This window comes from Anomaloglossus baeobatrachus, chromosome 9, assembly GCF_048569485.1.
Source record: "Anomaloglossus baeobatrachus isolate aAnoBae1 chromosome 9, aAnoBae1.hap1, whole genome shotgun sequence".
Classification (NCBI taxonomy): domain Eukaryota; kingdom Metazoa; phylum Chordata; class Amphibia; order Anura; family Aromobatidae; genus Anomaloglossus; species Anomaloglossus baeobatrachus.
This window is the reverse complement of record NC_134361.1, coordinates 24,995,787-25,015,228: the sequence shown is the minus strand read 5'-3', so window position 1 is coordinate 25,015,228 and position 19,442 is coordinate 24,995,787. Positions and strand designations below refer to the sequence as shown.

Genomic DNA, 19,442 nt, shown 5'->3' with positions numbered 1-19,442 from the left:
CGGAACAGCGTGATCCCCACTGGAGCGCTTTAAATTGCGCCGTCAAAGTTTGCCAGCATGATCTAAGGGGTAAACAGGTGTATATGTTTGATGATTAAATCAGCAGACATGTACCGTGATGACCACAGGCTCGCCAAGCGAGCCCGCAGGTACGGGACAGACATGGCTAAAGACGTAGTGTTACATAACGGCCAGATGAATCAGATGAATGGTTATTCGTATACTACATGGGCAGCATGAGTCCTCGCCTGCAGCGCATCTTTTTTGGCATCCTAAGCTGAGGACCATGAGCCATTATAGAAGATGAAGAAAACCCCTTTAAGGCCAAAAATGGCATGGACTGGTCCCCACCAAACCAATAGGCAGGGACATATAATGAGGTTCTGCAGTGAAGATGGTACAAAAGAGCAGGCTGAAGTCCCCCCAATAAATATCGGATGTAATGGCAAATAATAGATAGCCATGATGGTATCATGGCATCCATAGTGCCCCCATTAATCACAATACCCCCCAGAACAACCAGACTTTAATCAAGAGTATCATACAATGCACGTATTTACATTTAATTATAATGCCCACACCGGCGTCCCCGCATTGTCCTGCTGTCTTCCTCTGGCGAGGATGTCAGCCCTCTCACCCGTCTGGCCCTTCTGCGGTGGTCGCTCCATTCCTGTCCCATGCTGCTGTCTCCCGCAGGTTGTGTAGTCATCGGATGTGTGGCGCCCCTGACCTGGTCAGGCACCACTGAGTACTGCACCCATGCTGGGGACAGTACAATACAGGTAATCCAGAAGGCTGACAGGGGTGTGGTACACAGGCGCATAGTAATCAGCTCTCACACATGTACCCATGAGACGACCCCTGGGGATCCCAGGAGGGGGAAAAGCCTTGACCTTCACTGGAATAGTGGAGGGGGCCAAAAGCCTCCATCTCCTCTCAAGGGGTGTGGTAAGAGAATCTGGTTGCTAGGTGGCGTAGGCAAGAACAGGAGAGGAGGGGCAGTGAGTCAGTTAGAGTAGAACTCCATAGGGCTCAGTGAGGAGCAGACCTGTGGGGCTGTTGCTGTCTAACAGCGCCCGCGCAGTGGCTACTGACGGGGGAGAACGGTCAACTAGGAGTGCTACCCGAAATCCATCTTCAGCTAAAGAGAGAGCACGGAGTGGGAAGTAAGGAGACTGCTAGAGAGTACCAGGCCCAAACGGGCGGCAGATCCCGAAGCGGAGATAGATCCAGCTTTCTTTTGCTAAACCTGCCGGTGTGGGGCTCTCAAAGCCCACGCCACAACACCACTAAAGCCGCAGCCACGTAGCCACAGTTAGGGCCCATAGGTCACAGGAGGCAAGCAGCTGGAGTGGCCTGGTCCAGGCGACAAGCACACGGCAAACGAAGGGGAGAGAGGCTGCAGCATCTTCCCTGGGTGACCCCCATAGGGACTCAAAGTCGGGGTTACTCCAAACACAAAAAGGGCTAAGGAAGGCGAGTTGGTAGTCACCCTCATAAAGTCAGCCTGAAGGATACCTGGTTCCCACCTGGTTCATCTCAGCTACGCCCGGGCTACTCACCCTGCCATCAAATGTGAGTAAAGCCCTTGAAAGACAGTTCTGCCTGTGTGAGTCATTCTGCGACTTGTAGTACTACGCATCTACACTGGACCCTGGGGCATGCCTCACTCTCAGGAGGCTACTACATCTGACTGCACATATCATCAGCCCCAGGCACCCCTAACCTGCAGTGGCGGTCCCCATTGACCGCAATACTGAGAGTGGCGTCACGACAAGAAGAAGATCTCCTACCTGTGACAAGATCCAGCTACGTGGAGTCCCTGAAGGTAATGCACCGACACTACACCTGTGGGGCTTCACAGATGCTTCCTGCTTCTGCCTTAGGGACTAGCGAGCGGCCACGTCTCCTTTCTTAAAGGGCCAGTGTAACCTTAACCTGAAAGTGCCTCTCAAGTCAGCTGAGAGGCATCTTTTTAAGGTACATTCTCCCTTAGGAAGGTGCCTGGGGAACGAGTCTTATAATTTACTAGTTCTCAGGTCCCCCAGCACTGCTGCTGCTGCTGTATTGTGCTAGGTTCACTGCTAGCATTTGTTTGTGTTTCAGAGTACTGCTGCCGATATCCCTAACCTGCCACTGCTACAAGCTGCCACCTCGTCCGCTAACCACGATACACACTGCTGTGAAGTATCCACACCAGCTGCTGCCACATCCATCCATTCCAGTCGAAACCTCAACACCTGCTACCGCTGTTACCTATCCCCAGAGACTGTCGCTCCTGTACCACTGAGGCCAGCCATTGCAGCACTAGTCTTCCCAAGTGGCACCCGGTCTCACACCAGCAGCGTAACACCCTCACCATCAAAAGCTCTGGTGAAAACCAGGTGTGGTTCTGCAGTCAAGCCCCTCAAGGTTTTCTGTGTGCTGTGGCCCAGTGGGTTCGCTAAAACCCTGGCTTGCCCGGAGAGCGTAATACAAATCTATGCACCTAACATGCCAACTGTGTTTTATCCCCTTTCAACCAAGAAGAGGAAAGATGGGCCTGACACAGCAAGGATTTGGCTGCCATTGGCACCAGAAGAGGTGGCATTCGATTACCTACCTACCAATTGCAACCCCCAAATTCAGTGCTTCACACACATGGTTGGGTAAGTACCAACTTCCCCGACTCACACACACTTTTCGGTCCAAAGGTGCCCAGATGCCTCCTCTGCAGATGCCTCGTTTGGGTGTCTCTATAATAATAGGTTTTATATCCAAATAAAAATTGTACAAAAATTATTTCTGGACTGAACTTTTAATCTCCGTGAAGATGACTGTACCACATTAAACATTGTCAGGTTGCACTTTCTGTGTTAACGGGTGAAATCAGGGCACGGCACAGAACTGGTTCCTATTAAGTAAAGTAGGTGTGGCGAACTGGCTCATATATAAAGATTTTTTTTTGGCACAACGTAAACAGTGAAAACAGATCTTCCACAATGTCCTACCTCCTGCTGCTCCTGGTCACCTGTCTACAATTCACCGGTGAGTCCCAATACATTATCCACCATTTGATAGATAAAGAACGCGTCCATCTGGAGGGCTTCGTAGGGCCAACTTGACTTTTTGAGGGTATTATTTTTACGTGCCCATGTATCCAAGAGTTTAGTGAACTCATTGGGTTCTTTTTTACAGTATTTAATGGATAAAAGCAATTCTGATATTTCCTATTAATAGAAGCCATAATATACTGTACATATATATAACACGGAGGACCTCATGAACGCATTGATGTCTAAATTTTAAGAAAGTTCTTTTAAACATTTTTTTCTACCTACTGGCTAACATGGTCCAAATGTATTTTACCTCTAAGAAAGCTTTTAGATTTTTCTCTTTGTTTGGACCATCTGTTTTATACATTTTAGAGGTAGATGGTTTGCCCAGTTAAATGTTATGTTCCTTGGTCCATAAAGACCTAAAAGGATAATTTTTTACAATCTAGAATTGTTGTCGTAGATGTATTCATGTATTGTTTGCTAAGATTCGCCTGATTTAGAAGCGCTTTGGTCTGTGCCAAGGGTGAGGCCTGATTTCCTCAGGATCGTACATGCCGGTGTTATGCGTGGAATGTGGATGCTCGGCTCATCCTCGGCCTCGGACGTTATTAAGTATGAGGCATTCTCCAATTTACATATTCATTTTTTTAATTAAAATAAAATCTACTTCCTATATAAAATTAATTAGGACAGTGTCCTAGATTTCTCCAGACATAGTTTACATACTTTAACTTGTAGTGTGAATCCATTTCCAAAGACATAAAACATAGGAAGACCTATCAAAGGCAGAATTTTAGCAACGGGACTTGGATGGAGGGCTGGAAAATATTATTCACTCTTTTGAGCAAGTGGATGGGGCTGCTTCCTTAAGCCTGCTTTACACGCTTCAATTTCTCGTGCAATCGCATTTGCGATCGCACCCGCCCCCATCGTTTGTGCGTCACGGGCAATTTGTTACCCGTGTCACACAAAGTCGTAACCCCCCGTCACACGCACTTACCTTCTAAACGACCTCGCTGTGGGCGGCGAACATCCACTTCCTGAAGGGGGAGGGAGGTTTGTCGTCACTGCGACGTCACACAGCAGCCTGCCAATAGAAGCGGAGGGGCGGAGATGAGCGGGACGTAAACATCCTGCCCACCTCCTTCCTTCCGCATTGCCGGCGGGAAGCAGGTAAGCTGCAGTTCATCGTTCCCGGATGTTCGATTGAACAACCGGACGTTCGATTTTTAGAAAATGAGCGATGTGTCAACGAGCAACGATAAGGTGAGTATTTTTGCTCATTCACAGTTGCTCGTAGTTGTCACACGCTACGATATGTCATACGATGCCGGATGTGCATCACCTACGACGTGACCCCGACGACACATCGTAAGATATATTGTAGCGTGTAACGTGCCCTTTAGTTTAAATTCTCAATGATCTGACTGCCAGTTAGAGAAGAAAGAGAAATCTAATAGGACGAATTTCAAGGGGGCCCAATGACAATGACCTCAAGGTCCACCTCCATAGTGACCAGCTAGACCATACCTGAGACTTTCTTCTCCATCACGGAGATACAATATTGTGGCTAAGTGACAGGAATAGAAAGCTATACCATACCCTAGAAGAGTCCAGCTGAGTAACCTACTGGATATAACAAATGGTCAATTAATACCATTACTTTTCTAGACCATCAGGGAACATAAAGATGTTGGCTACTACTTTAATATTGATTGCCTATCCTTAGGATAGGTCATGAATGTCTGATTGGCTTGAGTCTGACACCCCGCACTCTCACCAATCAGCTGCCCTCGGCTGGAAAAGTTCAGTTCCGGAGCTGCCCCGCCAACTAATAGTGGCCATGGCCAGGTACTGCACATCTACCTCCTATTGATTTGTATGGGAGGCGGATGTGCAGTACCTGGCTGCGGGGGCTATCAGAAGACGAGACAGCTCCAGAACTGAGCATTTTCAGCCACCTGCTGACGCCACTGACACCGATAACAGTTGATTGGCGGGGTGCCAATGAAACATTGATGGCCTATCCTAAGGGAAGGCCACCAGTGTTAAAGTTGTGGCCAACTTCGTTAAAACTAATTACCAATTTACACTCTATTTTATAAGTGTTATAACCATTACCAATAGACTTTATAGGATGTGTTCTATTGGGTGGCACCTGGATGGGAGCCCTGAGAATCGCCTCCTACTTGACAGCATCCGCAGGTCCGCTTTTGATTAGTCTGCCTGGTGTGACATCACATGTGCGTTACACCCCAAAGATGACATAGCACCCCACTGGTTAACCAACAGAGGAGCCAGGAATACCAGCAGATACAAGGCAGTTCTCAGGGCTCCCAACCAGTGGCCACAGATTCCTGACATGGTCAATGGACCAGGTCCTGAGAGTCTATTCTCACCAACTACATACACATTAGAAGAAAGTCTGCCAAACACGGTCCAAGCCAACCTTTGGATGTGAATCGGGCCTAGGAGAAGATAAGGATCAGCCAGTTGGTATTTCAATGTCCAATCCTTTTATTCAGGGGTGATAAGGCAAAGCCAGAGGTGTCTCTGACAACACATGTCTATGGGGAAGTCGGAAAAGAGAGATCTCGAATGTGTATGGCCAACTTTAGACCACCAGGGAAATTGTATTACCTAACATATCAGCTAAGGATGTACCGCCATCTGGAAGTAGCTTGATTTTTCAGCCTTATTATATTCTTATCACAATTTTTTGCATATACAGTATAAGTGGTTTGCTTGTCGCATACTGCCATTCTTGGAGGCTTCATGTTATTTTCAAAGTCCTTCCTCAATGTCTGATTGTTGTGACTAATATCTCTTCTCTATATTACAGGGTCGCTCTGTTATTCCTATAGTAAGTATACAAGAAAGTAGAAGAAAGATGTTGTAACGGCATTGTTGTGATTCGGCAACTGGAATCCTCGACTTCAAGAATAAAAAGCTCGATTCCTACAAAATGTGACCGGTCAAACACGGCCATTATTCTGAATAAATCAATAGGAGGGACAACGCTTTTAATTTTCAAATTGGAGAATCTATTTTCTTATTTTTTTGCACTTTATCTCCTTCTACTACCTCTTCTTCTATTAATCTTTTTCCTTCGTTTATACTTTCTTCTTGTTTTTATTGCTTCTTCATTTACTTCTACTTTTCACTACACTTCTTCTACTCCTGCTCCTTTACTTGCTACTCCTTCTTTTAATACTCTGCGACTCCTTAGGCTGTGGCAACAGGTACGACAGCAATTCTACAAAACATTGTGGAACCAAAAACATCTGTGAAACTTGCTATCATGTGACAGTTTTAGAGCTGTGATTTTTTTTCTATGAAACAAATGGACAAATCCTATGACCACAGATGGTGAGGCCCAGGTATTATTTTGATCAGAGCCTCAGGAAAAGTTTAAAGGAAATCTGTCAGCAGAATTTTCCCATGTCCTCTGACAGCAGCATGATGTAGAGGCAGAGACCCTGAATCCAACGATATGTCACTTCGTATATTGGGTGCAGCAGTTTTGATAAAATCACAGTTTTCTTTGCTGCAGATCTAGCAGAGCTCAGAATGCTGAGCCCTGTATAACCTCGCCCACATAACTGATTGTGTATATCCCCGCCCACACCACTGATTGTGTATAACCCCGCCCACACCACTGAGTGTGAACAACCCCACCCACACCACTGACTGTGTGTAACCCCGCCCACACCACTGATTGTGTATAACCCCGCCCACATAACTGTATAACCCCGCCCACACCACTGATTGTGTATAACCCTGCCCACATCACTGATTGTGTATAACCCGCCCACATCACTGCTTGTGTATAACCCCACCCATACTACTGATTCTGTATAACCCCACCCACACCACTGATTGTGTATAATCCCGCCCACATCACTGATTGACTGCCTTTGTGTTCATGGAATATTAACAGAAAGCTACTACTCAATCGTGGACTCAGGGATGGACTAGTAGACACAAAACGCCTAGTCCTCTAGTGATAATCTCCTGCTGATAAAACACTGATTGTATTGAAACAAGAACGCAACACAGCCCAGTATGTGACACATCATTGGAATCAGTGTCTCTTGTCTTATATTATGGTGCTCTCAGATTTTGTAGCAAAAACTACTGACAGACTCACTTTAAGAACCTCTGTTCTATAAAGCCTCAGTCAGCTATATCTAGACAGGGATGAACAAATATTAACAATTTCAGTTTATATTTTATAAATAAATAAGTTTAAAGGGAACCAATCACCAGGATTTTTGTATATAACCTAAAGCCCGTGCTATACTGGCACTATCAGGCTGATTCTATACATACAGTGCTATACTGGCACTATCATGCTGATTCTATACATACAGTGCTATACTGGCACTATCAGGCTGATTCTATACATACAGTGCTATACTGGCACTATCAGGCTGATTCTATACATACAGTGCTATACTGGCACTATCAGGCTGATTCTATACATACAGTGCTATACTGGCACTATCAGGCTGAGTCTATACATACCGTGCTATACTGGCACTATCAGGCTGATTCTATACATACAGTGCTATACTGGCACTATCAGGCTGATTCTATACATACAGTGCTATACTGGCACTATCAGGCTGATTCTATACATACAGTGCTATACTGACACTATCAGGCTAATTCTATACATATAGTGCTATACTGGCACTATCAGGCTGAGTCTATACATACAGTGCTATACTGGCACTATCAGGCTGATTCTATACATACAGTGCTATACTGGCACTATCAGGCTGAGTCTATACATACAGTGCTATACTGGCACTATCAGGCTGATTCTATACATACAGTGCTATACTGGCACTATCAGGCTGATTCTATACATACAGTGCTATACTGGCACTATCAGGCTGAGTCTATACATACCTGTAGTGGTCACCTTAGATGTTTAGATTTTGAAACCCAAGAAAGAAAAGTTTATAAAATCATCAGTTTCTTGAGTGACAGCAGCTGAGGATCAGATAATATCTGGGGAGGATTCATAGGTATCACCTCCCCCTATTAGAATTAGCATAAGTATTATACAATCGACCTAGCAGGACCTGTGTGAGGTCATACCCATGTAACCTGGTATCCATCTTTGTTGGCTGATGCCCTGCCCCTTCTGGTCACATGGGTATGACCTCACCACAGGTCCTGCTAGGTCGATGGTATAATACTTATGCTAATTCTAACAGGGGGAGGGGATAACTACGAATACCCCCCAGATATTATCTGATCCTCAGCTGCTGTCATTCAAGAAGTTGACGATTTTATAAACTTTACTTTGTTGTGTTTCAAAACCTAAACATCGGAGCTGACCACTACAGGTATGTATAGAATCAGCCTGATAGCGCCAGTATAGCACTGTATGTATAGACTCAGCCTGATAGTGCCAGTATAACACTGTATGTATAGACTCAGCCTGATAGCGCCAGTATAGCACTGTATGTATAGACTCAGCCTGATAGTGCCAGTATAGCACTGTATGTATAGACTCAGCCTGATAGCGCCAGTATAGCACTGTATGTATAGAATCAGCCTGATAGCGCCAGTATAGCCCTGTATGTATAGAATCAGCCTGATAGTGCCAGAATAGCACTGTATGTATAGAATCAGCCTGATAGGGCCAGTATAGCACTGTATGTATAGACTCAGCCTGATAGTGCCAGTATAGCCCTGTATGTATAGACTCAGCCTGATAGCGCCAGTATAGCCCTGTATGTATAGAATCAGCCTGATAGTGCCAGTATAGCACTGTATGTATAGAATCAGCCTGATAGGGCCATTATAGCAATGTATGTATAGAATCAGCCTGATAGTGCCAGTATAGCACTGTATGTATAGAATCAGCCTGATAGTGCCAGTATAGCACTGTATGTATAGAATCAGCCTGATAGCGCCAGTATAGCACTGTATGTATAGAATCAGCCTGATAGTGCCAGTATAGCACTGTATGTATAGAATCAGCCTGATAGTGCCAGTATAGCACTGTATGTATAGACTCAGCCTGATAGTGCCAGTATAGCACTGTATGTATAGAATCAGCCTGATAGTGCCAGTATAGCACGGTATGTATAGAATCAGCCTGATAGTGCCAGTATAGCACTGTATGTATAGAACCAGCCTGATAGTGCCAGTATAGAGCGGTATGTATAGAATCAGCCTGATAGTGCCAGTATAGCACTGTATGTATAGAATCAGCCTGATAGTGCCAGTATAGCACTGTATGTATAGAATCAGCCTGATAGTGCCAGTATAGCACTGTATGTATAGAATCAGCCTGATAGTGCCAGTATAGCACTGTATGTATAGAATCAGCCTGATAGTGCCAGTATAGCACTGTATGTATAGACTCAGCCTGATAGTGCCAGTATAGCACTGTATGTATAGAATTATCCTGATAGTGCCAGTATAGCACTGTATGTATAGAATCAGCCTGATAGTGCCAGTATAGCACTGTATGTATAGAATCAGCCTGATAGTGCCAGTATAGCACTGTATGTATAGAATCAGCCTGATAGGGCCATTATAGCAATGTATGTATAGAATCAGCCTGATAGTGCCAGTATAGCACTGTATGTATAGAATCAGCCTGATAGTGCCAGTATAGCACTGTATGTATAGAATCAGCCTGATAGCGCCAGTATAGCACTGTATGTATAGAATCAGCCTGATAGTGCCAGTATAGCACTGTATGTATAGAATCAGCCTGATAGTGCCAGTATAGCACTGTATGTATAGACTCAGCCTGATAGTGCCAGTATAGCACTGTATGTATAGAATCAGCCTGATAGTGCCAGTATAGCACGGTATGTATAGAATCAGCCTGATAGTGCCAGTATAGCACTGTATGTATAGAACCAGCCTGATAGTGCCAGTATAGCACTGTATGTATAGAATCAGCCTGATAGTGCCAGTATAGCACTGTATGTATAGAATCAGCCTGATAGCGCCAGTATAGCACTGTATGTATAGACTCAGCCTGATAGTGCCAGTATAACACTGTATGTATAGACTCAGCCTGATAGCGCCAGTATAGCACTGTATGTATAGACTCAGCCTGATAGTGCCAGTATAGCACTGTATGTATAGACTCAGCCTGATAGCGCCAGTATAGCACTGTATGTATAGAATCAGCCTGATAGCGCCAGTATAGCCCTGTATGTATAGAATCAGCCTGATAGTGCCAGAATAGCACTGTATGTATAGAATCAGCCTGATAGGGCCAGTATAGCACTGTATGTATAGACTCAGCCTGATAGTGCCAGTATAGCCCTGTATGTATAGACTCAGCCTGATAGCGCCAGTATAGCCCTGTATGTATAGAATCAGCCTGATAGTGCCAGTATAGCACTGTATGTATAGAATCAGCCTGATAGGGCCATTATAGCAATGTATGTATAGAATCAGCCTGATAGTGCCAGTATAGCACTGTATGTATAGAATCAGCCTGATAGTGCCAGTATAGCACTGTATGTATAGAATCAGCCTGATAGCGCCAGTATAGCACTGTATGTATAGAATCAGCCTGATAGTGCCAGTATAGCACTGTATGTATAGAATCAGCCTGATAGTGCCAGTATAGCACTGTATGTATAGACTCAGCCTGATAGTGCCAGTATAGCACTGTATGTATAGAATCAGCCTGATAGTGCCAGTATAGCACGGTATGTATAGAATCAGCCTGATAGTGCCAGTATAGCACTGTATGTATAGAACCAGCCTGATAGTGCCAGTATAGAGCGGTATGTATAGAATCAGCCTGATAGTGCCAGTATAGCACTGTATGTATAGAATCAGCCTGATAGTGCCAGTATAGCACTGTATGTATAGAATCAGCCTGATAGTGCCAGTATAGCACTGTATGTATAGAATCAGCCTGATAGTGCCAGTATAGCACTGTATGTATAGAATCAGCCTGATAGTGCCAGTATAGCACTGTATGTATAGACTCAGCCTGATAGTGCCAGTATAGCACTGTATGTATAGAATTATCCTGATAGTGCCAGTATAGCACTGTATGTATAGAATCAGCCTGATAGTGCCAGTATAGCACTGTATGTATAGAATCAGCCTGATAGTGCCAGTATAGCACTGTATGTATAGAATCAGCCTGATAGGGCCATTATAGCAATGTATGTATAGAATCAGCCTGATAGTGCCAGTATAGCACTGTATGTATAGAATCAGCCTGATAGTGCCAGTATAGCACTGTATGTATAGAATCAGCCTGATAGCGCCAGTATAGCACTGTATGTATAGAATCAGCCTGATAGTGCCAGTATAGCACTGTATGTATAGAATCAGCCTGATAGTGCCAGTATAGCACTGTATGTATAGAATCAGCCTGATAGTGCCAGTATAGCACTGTATGTATAGAATCAGCCTGATAGTGCCAGTATAGCACTGTATGTATAGAATCAGCCTGATAGTGCCAGTATAGCACTGTATGTATAGACTCAGCCTGATAGTGCCAGTATAGCACTGTATGTATAGAATTATCCTGATAGTGCCAGTATAGCACTGTATGTATAGAATCAGCCTGATAGTGCCAGTATAGCACTGTATGTATAGAATCAGCCTGATAGTGCCAGTATAGCACTGTATGTATAGAATCAGCCTGATAGGGCCATTATAGCAATGTATGTATAGAATCAGCCTGATAGTGCCAGTATAGCACTGTATGTATAGAATCAGCCTGATAGTGCCAGTATAGCACTGTATGTATAGAATCAGCCTGATAGCGCCAGTATAGCACTGTATGTATAGAATCAGCCTGATAGTGCCAGTATAGCACTGTATGTATAGAATCAGCCTGATAGTGCCAGTATAGCACTGTATGTATAGACTCAGCCTGATAGTGCCAGTATAGCACTGTATGTATAGAATCAGCCTGATAGTGCCAGTATAGCACGGTATGTATAGAATCAGCCTGATAGTGCCAGTATAGCACTGTATGTATAGAACCAGCCTGATAGTGCCAGTATAGCACTGTATGTATAGAATCAGCCTGATAGTGCCAGTATAGCACTGTATGTATAGAATCAGCCTGATAGCGCCAGTATAGCACTGTATGTATAGACTCAGCCTGATAGTGCCAGTATAACACTGTATGTATAGACTCAGCCTGATAGCGCCAGTATAGCACTGTATGTATAGACTCAGCCTGATAGTGCCAGTATAGCACTGTATGTATAGACTCAGCCTGATAGCGCCAGTATAGCACTGTATGTATAGAATCAGCCTGATAGCGCCAGTATAGCCCTGTATGTATAGAATCAGCCTGATAGTGCCAGAATAGCACTGTATGTATAGAATCAGCCTGATAGGGCCAGTATAGCACTGTATGTATAGACTCAGCCTGATAGTGCCAGTATAGCCCTGTATGTATAGACTCAGCCTGATAGCGCCAGTATAGCCCTGTATGTATAGAATCAGCCTGATAGTGCCAGTATAGCACTGTATGTATAGAATCAGCCTGATAGGGCCATTATAGCAATGTATGTATAGAATCAGCCTGATAGTGCCAGTATAGCACTGTATGTATAGAATCAGCCTGATAGTGCCAGTATAGCACTGTATGTATAGAATCAGCCTGATAGCGCCAGTATAGCACTGTATGTATAGAATCAGCCTGATAGTGCCAGTATAGCACTGTATGTATAGAATCAGCCTGATAGTGCCAGTATAGCACTGTATGTATAGACTCAGCCTGATAGTGCCAGTATAGCACTGTATGTATAGAATCAGCCTGATAGTGCCAGTATAGCACGGTATGTATAGAATCAGCCTGATAGTGCCAGTATAGCACTGTATGTATAGAACCAGCCTGATAGTGCCAGTATAGAGCGGTATGTATAGAATCAGCCTGATAGTGCCAGTATAGCACTGTATGTATAGAATCAGCCTGATAGTGCCAGTATAGCACTGTATGTATAGAATCAGCCTGATAGTGCCAGTATAGCACTGTATGTATAGAATCAGCCTGATAGTGCCAGTATAGCACTGTATGTATAGAATCAGCCTGATAGTGCCAGTATAGCACTGTATGTATAGACTCAGCCTGATAGTGCCAGTATAGCACTGTATGTATAGAATTATCCTGATAGTGCCAGTATAGCACTGTATGTATAGAATCAGCCTGATAGTGCCAGTATAGCACTGTATGTATAGAATCAGCCTGATAGTGCCAGTATAGCACTGTATGTATAGAATCAGCCTGATAGGGCCATTATAGCAATGTATGTATAGAATCAGCCTGATAGTGCCAGTATAGCACTGTATGTATAGAATCAGCCTGATAGTGCCAGTATAGCACTGTATGTATAGAATCAGCCTGATAGCGCCAGTATAGCACTGTATGTATAGAATCAGCCTGATAGTGCCAGTATAGCACTGTATGTATAGAATCAGCCTGATAGTGCCAGTATAGCACTGTATGTATAGACTCAGCCTGATAGTGCCAGTATAGCACTGTATGTATAGAATCAGCCTGATAGTGCCAGTATAGCACGGTATGTATAGAATCAGCCTGATAGTGCCAGTATAGCACTGTATGTATAGAACCAGCCTGATAGTGCCAGTATAGAGCGGTATGTATAGAATCAGCCTGATAGTGCCAGTATAGCACTGTATGTATAGAATCAGCCTGATAGTGCCAGTATAGCACTGTATGTATAGAATCAGCCTGATAGTGCCAGTATAGCACTGTATGTATAGAATCAGCCTGATAGTGCCAGTATAGCACTGTATGTATAGAATCAGCCTGATAGTGCCAGTATAGCACTGTATGTATAGACTCAGCCTGATAGTGCCAGTATAGCACTGTATGTATAGAATTATCCTGATAGTGCCAGTATAGCACTGTATGTATAGAATCAGCCTGATAGTGCCAGTATAGCACTGTATGTATAGAATCAGCCTGATAGTGCCAGTATAGCACTGTATGTATAGAATCAGCCTGATAGTGCCAGTATAGCACTGTATATATAGAATCAGTCTGATAGTGCCAGTATAGCACTGGATGTATAGAATCAGCCTGATAGTGCCAGTATAGCACTGTATGTATAGACTCAGCCTGATAGTGCCAGTATAGCACTGTATGTATAGAATCAGCCTGATAGTGCCAGTATAGCACTGTATGTATAGACTCAGCCTGATAGTGCCAGTATAGCACTGTATGTATAGAATTAGCCTGATAGTGCCAGTATAGCACTGTATGTATAGAATCAGACTGATAGTGCCAGTATAGCACTGTATGTATAGACTCAGCCTGATAGTGCCAGTATAGCACTGTATGTATAGAATTACCTGATAGTGCCAGTATAGCACTGTATGTATAGAATCAGCCTGATAGTGCCAGTATAGCACTGTATGTATAGAATCAGCCTGATAGTGCCAGTATAGCACTGTATGTATAGAATCAGCCTGATAGTGCCAGTATAGCACTGTATGTATAGAATCAGCCTGATAGTGCCAGTATAGCACTGGATGTAAAGAATCAGCCTGATAGTGCCAGTATAGCACTGTATGTATAGACTCAGCCTGATAGTGCCAGTATAGCACTGTATGTATAGAATCAGCCTGATAGTGCCAGTATAGCACTGTATGTATAGACTCAGCCTGATAGTGCCAGTATAGCACTGTATGTATAGAATCAACCTGATAGTGCCAGTATAGCACTGTATGTATAGAATCAGCCTGATAGTGCCAGTATAGCACTGTATGTATAGAATCAGCCTGATAGTGCCAGTATAGCACTGTATGTATAGACTCAGCCTGATAGTGCCAGTATAGCACTGTATGTATAGACTCAGCCTGATAGTGCCAGTATAGCACTGTATGTATGGAATCAGCCTGATAGTGCCAGTATAGCACTGTAGCCTGATAGTGCCAGTATAGCACTGTATGTATAGAATCAGCCTGATAGTGCCAGTATAGCACGGTATGTATAGAATCAGCCTGATAGCGCCAGTATAGCGCTGTATGTATAGAATCAGCCTGATAGTGCCAGTATAGCACTGTATGTATAGAATCAGCCTGATAGCGCCAGTATAGCACTGTATGTATAGAATCAGCCTGATAGTGCCAGTATAGCACTGTATGTATAGAATCAGCCTGATAGTGCCAGTATAGCACTGTATGTATAGACTCAGCCTGATAGTGCCAGTATAGCACTGTATGTATAGAATCAGCCTGATAGTGCCAGTATAGCACGGTATGTATAGAATCAGCCTGATAGTGCCAGTATAGCACTGTATGTATAGAACCAGCCTGATAGTGCCAGTATAGCACGGTATGTATAGAATCAGCCTGATAGTGCCAGTATAGCACTGTATGTATAGAATCAGCCTGATAGTGCCAGTATAGCACTGTATGTATAGAATCAGCCTGATAGTGCCAGTATAGCACTGTATGTATAGAATCAGCCTGATAGTGCCAGTATAGCACTGTATGTATAGAATCAGCCTGATAGTGCCAGTATAGCACTGTATGTATAGACTCAGCCTGATAGTGCCAGTATAGCACTGTATGTATAGAATTATCCTGATAGTGCCAGTATAGCACTGTATGTATAGAATCAGCCTGATAGTGCCAGTATAGCACTGTATGTATAGAATCAGCCTGATAGTGCCAGTATAGCACTGTATGTATAGAATCAGCCTGATAGTGCCAGTATAGCACTGTATATATAGAATCAGTCTGATAGTGCCAGTATAGCACTGGATGTATAGAATCAGCCTGATAGTGCCAGTATAGCACTGTATGTATAGACTCAGCCTGATAGTGCCAGTATAGCACTGTATGTATAGAATCAGCCTGATAGTGCCAGTATAGCACTGTATGTATAGACTCAGCCTGATAGTGCCAGTATAGCACTGTATGTATAGAATTAGCCTGATAGTGCCAGTATAGCACTGTATGTATAGAATCAGACTGATAGTGCCAGTATAGCACTGTATGTATAGACTGAGCCTGATAGTGCCAGTATAGCACTGTATGTATAGAATTACCTGATAGTGCCAGTATAGCACTGTATGTATAGAATCAGCCTGATAGTGCCAGTATAGCACTGTATGTATAGAATCAGCCTGATAGTGCCAGTATAGCACTGTATGTATAGAATCAGCCTGATAGTGCCAGTATAGCACTGTATGTATAGAATCAGCCTGATAGTGCCAGTATAGCACTGGATGTAAAGAATCAGCCTGATAGTGCCAGTATAGCACTGTATGTATAGACTCAGCCTGATAGTGCCAGTATAGCAGTGTATGTATAGAATCAGCCTGATAGTGCCAGTATAGCACTGTATGTATAGACTCAGCCTGATAGTGCCAGTATAGCACTGTATGTATAGAATCAGCCTGATAGTGCCAGTATAGCACTGTATGTATAGAATCAGCCTGATAGTGCCAGTATAGCACTGTATGTATAGAATCAGCCTGATAGTGCCAGTATAGCACTGTATGTATAGAATCAGCCTGATAGTGCCAGTATAGCACTGTATGTATAGACTCAGCCTGATAGTGCCAGTATAGCACTGTATGTATAGAATTATCCTGATAGTGCCAGTATAGCACTGTATGTATAGAATCAGCCTGATAGTGCCAGTATAGCACTGTATGTATAGAATCAGCCTGATAGTGCCAGTATAGCACTGTATGTATAGAATCAGCCTGATAGTGCCAGTATAGCACTGTATGTATAGACTCAGCCTGATAGTGCCAGTATAGCACTGTATGTATAGAATCAGCCTGATAGTGCCAGTATAGCACGGTATGTATAGAATCAGCCTGATAGTGCCAGTATAGCACTGTATGTATAGAACCAGCCTGATAGTGCCAGTATAGCACTGTATGTATAGAATCAGCCTGATAGTGCCAGTATAGCACTGTATGTATAGAATCAGCCTGATAGCGCCAGTATAGCACTGTATGTATAGACTCAGCCTGATAGTGCCAGTATAACACTGTATGTATAGACTCAGCCTGATAGCGCCAGTATAGCACTGTATGTATAGACTCAGCCTGATAGTGCCAGTATAGCACTGTATGTATAGACTCAGCCTGATAGCGCCAGTATAGCACTGTATGTATAGAATCAGCCTGATAGCGCCAGTATAGCCCTGTATGTATAGAATCAGCCTGATAGTGCCAGAATAGCACTGTATGTATAGAATCAGCCTGATAGGGCCAGTATAGCACTGTATGTATAGACTCAGCCTGATAGTGCCAGTATAGCCCTGTATGTATAGACTCAGCCTGATAGCGCCAGTATAGCCCTGTATGTATAGAATCAGCCTGATAGTGCCAGTATAGCACTGTATGTATAGAATCAGCCTGATAGGGCCATTATAGCAATGTATGTATAGAATCAGCCTGATAGTGCCAGTATAGCACTGTATGTATAGAATCAGCCTGATAGTGCCAGTATAGCACTGTATGTATAGAATCAGCCTGATAGCGCCAGTATAGCACTGTATGTATAGAATCAGCCTGATAGTGCCAGTATAGCACTGTATGTATAGATCAGCCTGATAGTGCCAGTATAGCACTGTATGTATAGACTCAGCCTGATAGTGCCAGTATAGCACTGTATGTATAGAATCAGCCTGATAGTGCCAGTATAGCACGGTATGTATAGAATCAGCCTGATAGTGCCAGTATAGCACTGTATGTATAGAACCAGCCTGATAGTGCCAGTATAGAGCGGTATGTATAGAATCAGCCTGATAGTGCCAGTATAGCACTGTATGTATAGAATCAGCCTGATAGTGCCAGTATAGCACTGTATGTATAGAATCAGCCTGATAGTGCCAGTATAGCACTGTATGTATAGAATCAGCCTGATAGTGCCAGTATAGCACTGTATGTATAGAATCAGCCTGATAGTGCCAGTATAGCACTGTATGTATAGACTCAGCCTGATAGTGCCAGTATAGCACTGTATGTATAGAATTATCCTGATAGTGCCAGTATAGCACTGTATGTATAGAATCAGCCTGATAGTGCCAGTATAGCACTGTATGTATAGAATCAGCCTGATAGTGCCAGTATAGCACTGTATGTATAGAATCAGCCTGATAGGGCCATTATAGCAATGTATGTATAGAATCAGCCTGATAGTGCCAGTATAGCACTGTATGTATAGAATCAGCCTGATAGTGCCAGTATAGCACTGTATGTATAGAATCAGCCTGATAGCGCCAGTATAGCACTGTATGTATAGAATCAGCCTGATAGTGCCAGTATAGCACTGTATGTAGAATCAGCCTGATAGTGCAGTATAGCACTGTATGTATAGACTCAGCCTGATAGTGCCAGTATAGCACTGTATGTATAGAATCAGCCTGATAGTGCCAGTATAGCACGGTATGTATAGAATCAGCCTGATAGTGCCAGTATAGCACTGTATGTATAGAACCAGGCCTGATAGTGCCAGTATAGAGCGGTATGTATAGAATCAGCCTGATAGTGCCAGTATAGCACTGTATGTATAGGAATCAGCCTGATAGTGGCCAGTATAGCACTGTATGTATAGAATCAGCCTGATAGTGCCAGTATAGCACTGTATGTATAGAATCAGCCTGATAGTGCCAGTATAGCACTGTATGTATAGAATCAGCCTGATAGTGCCAGTATAGCACTGTAATGTATAGACTCAGCCTGATAGTGCCAGTATAGCACTGTATGTATAGAATTATCCTGATAGTGCCAGTATAGCACTGTATGTATAGAATCAGCCTGATAGTGCCAGTATAGCACTGTATGTATAGAATCAGCCTGATAGTGCCAGTATAGCACTGTATGTATAGAATCAGCCTGATAGTGCCAGTATAGCACTGTATATATAGAATCAGTCTGATAGTGCCAGTATAGCACTGGATGTATAGAATCAGCCTGATAGTGCCAGTATAGCACTGTATGTATAGACTCAGGCCTGATAGTGCCAGTATAGCACTGTATGTATAGAATCAGCCTGATAGTGCCAGTATAGCACTGTATGTATAGACTCAGCCTGATAGTGCCAGTATAGCACTGTATGTATAGAATTAGCCTGATAGATGCCAGTATAGCACTGTATGTATAGAATCAGACTGATAGTGCCAGTATAGCACTGTATGTATAGACTCAGCCTGATAGTGCCAGTATAGCACTGTATGTATAGAATTAGCCTGATAGTGCCAGTATAGCACTGTATGTATAGAATCAGCCTGATAGTGCCAGTATAGCACTGTATGTATAGAATCAGCCTGATAGTGCCAGTATAGCACTGTATGTATAGAATCAGCCTGATAGTGCCAGTATAGCACTGTATGTATAGAATCAGCCTGATAGTGCCAGTATAGCACTGGATGTAAAGAATCAGCCT

The 19,442-nt window shown here is 43.5% G+C and overlaps 1 long non-coding RNA gene across 1 annotated transcript in view; it reads left to right on the top strand.

Annotated features, from left to right (window-relative positions):
* Window positions 1-2,959: 2,959 nt before the first annotated feature.
* Window positions 2,960-19,442, top strand: part of LOC142250331 (uncharacterized) — a 32,748-nt gene continuing 16,265 nt past the window's right edge. Inside the window, exons 1-2 of the long non-coding RNA XR_012725172.1 lie at window positions 2,960-3,027; window positions 5,881-5,901. This is a non-coding gene — a long non-coding RNA (uncharacterized LOC142250331). The remainder of the gene's footprint in view (window positions 3,028-5,880; window positions 5,902-19,442) is intronic.